The sequence below is a fragment of the Nannospalax galili genome, unplaced genomic scaffold (assembly GCF_000622305.1).
Source record: "Nannospalax galili isolate Female #2095 unplaced genomic scaffold, S.galili_v1.0 scaffold315, whole genome shotgun sequence".
In the NCBI taxonomy this organism is placed as follows: domain Eukaryota; kingdom Metazoa; phylum Chordata; class Mammalia; order Rodentia; family Spalacidae; genus Nannospalax; species Nannospalax galili.
The window spans coordinates 1,706,756-1,709,467 of record NW_008336851.1 but is presented as its reverse complement, the minus strand read 5'-3'; positions in this window follow the sequence as shown (position 1 = coordinate 1,709,467).

The window sequence follows — 2,712 nt, the reverse complement described above, 5'->3', positions numbered from 1 at the left end:
AATTACAGTTGCTTTCTCACTGGGATCTATATTCCCCCCTGCCACAGGGGGTTGGCCTGGTGTACAGTTCCAGATGTGTGTTCCACCCCTATTATATCCAATCAAAAATTTGCTGGTTGTACATACACTAGACACTCCACTATTGCACCAGCAGGAACATCTTGTTTGGTATGTTGACGTGCACCATGTGGGGTCAGTCGTGGAGCAGAATTATAGGGGATGATTCTCCCCCATCTATCTGCATATCACCTTTTGGCACCATGAAAACCACCCATGTTTTGGGGACCTCTAAGGGCCCCTCAGGCCAACAGCTAATGGCGGGGAGCAACCACCTCTGACTGATATTTTTTCATTTAACAACAGTATTTCTTCTGGAAGGGCTTTTTTCCATCCCCATAGGGTTCCCTCTGTGCTTAAGGCTTTTTTTACTGTGTATCTGGAGTTTTGTCCTTTCATTCCCATAGTTCTTTGTATAGCCCTCCTCCCCCACTTCCCGTTACCCCCCTTTTCACATATTTCTCCCTTAACAACACCTTTATCTTACTAGTCTTTCTTGAGTTTCTTCTTTCCCTTTACCTCCCTGTTTTCCTTCCATATTCCTGATCTCTGAAGTCGCACCACAATATGCACTCACTTATATAAGAATTTGGTGCTAGAATCCACAAATGAGGGTGAACATGTGTCTTTTGTTTTTCTGAGTCTGTGTTACTTCACTTAGTATAAAAGTTTCTCTTTTTTATTTTGTTTTTAATTTTTTTAAACAAAACATAGGGGTAGTGGTTTATTTACAAAAGAGTGGGTACCCCACACTCAAATACAGATTCTGTGACCTCCTGACAGCTGCACAAAATGGTGAGAGAGGTGCCTCTTGGTGTTCTTGGCTTATATATCCTTTGCCCCTCCCCCCACATGCAGCTAAGGTGGTCTAATTGGGTGGGAGTGGTAACTGACTCCTCCTCAACTCCTTGATAAGAGTGGGAAGGAGGTGTGACTATAGCTTGCTGGCATAGTGGTCTGAGGACATTTCCAGGTAACACTCCAACCCTTCTTCCAGCTCCTACATTCTTTCTGCCAACCTCTTCTGCAAAAGTCCCTGAGCCTTGGAAGGGGTGGTAGGTCTGGGATGACCTTCCTCCTATTGTGGAAAGGCACTGAACTTTCAGGTCTCTGCATCATCTGTTTTCTGGGCTGTTGGCCAGTTTGAGAGGGATTCCATCTACTATAAAAACACACACCAGCTGAGCGTGGTGGTGCACACCTTTAGTCCCAGCACTCGGGAGGCAGAGGCAGGCCCATCTCTGTGAGTTCCAGGCCAGCCTGGTCTATGTAGTGAGTTCCAGTCCAGCTGGGTCTACAGAGAGACTATCTAAACAGTGAATGCTATAATAACTTAACCTATGGGTATAAACACAAATGCTTGGTCAGTATTTTAGCAGGTGCATTATTTCCATCCAACAAAACAATTGCAGAGATTTCCCACTGGGGCCTATATTTTCCCCTGCCACAGGGGCTTGGTGGGGTCTATAGTATCAGATGTATGTTCCACCCCTAGGAATGGGCATTATATCCAATCAAAAATTTGCTGATTGTACATACACTAGACGCTACACTATGGCATCAGCAGGAACATTTTGTTTGATATGTTGATAATGTAACATGTGCGGACTGTGGCTGAGGAGAATTATAAGGGATGATTCCCCCCCAGTCATTTGCATATCGCCTTTTGGTACACTGAAAGTCACTCATCCAGTGGCAGGGAGTTTCCAGCTTAGTCTAAGCTAGATTTGTTCCTCTCCCAGGCTCACATCATGCAGTGTCTTCAACAATAGGGTTTTTCCATCCACTTCCAGTGTACAACCAACATTATTGGCAATGTCCTTTATTGTTTTGGGGACCTCTAGGGCCTGTTAGGCCAACAGCTCATAGGGGGAAACCCACCTCTGGCACTGGGATTTTCATTTAACAACCATATTGCTTTTGGAAGGGATTTCTTCATCCCCACAGGGTTCCTTCTGTGCTTAAGAGTTTTTGTTTTTCACTGTGTATGTAGAGAATATTTTTCACCTTTATTCCCATAGTTCTTTGTATAACCCTCCCCACCCCTTTAACTAGCCCTTTTTACATATTTCTCCCATGATAACACCTTTATCCTACTATTCTTCTCTCTCAGATTCCTCCTTTCTCTTTAACTCCCCGTTTTCCTTCCATATTCCTGATCCCTGCAGTGGCATCACGATATGCACTCACTATTTAAAAATATTTTTTTTAAATTTTACAGTATCTATAATAAATGCAAAGAAATCAATACAAACAAAGCTTGGCTTTAGCAAACTGTACATACATAAATATCTTTTTTATACTATAACATTCATCTTTTTTCACATAAAGCTTTATTACATTTTTTTAAGGGATATGGACTCACTTAGAAGGATTTGGTGCTAGGATCCACAAATGAGAAAGAACATACATTGTTGTTTTTCTGAGTCTGTGTTACTTCACTTAGGATAAGTTTCTAGAGCCGTCCATTTACCTGCAAATTTCATTATTTCAATCTTTCTTTACTGCTGAATACAACTCCATTGTGTAAATAGACCACATTTTTGTTAACCACTTGTCAGTTGAGGGGTACTTAGGTTGCTTCCATGTCTTAGTTATTGTGAAAAGGGCAGCAACAAACAGATGTACAAGTGTCTCTATAATAGGATGAGTCCT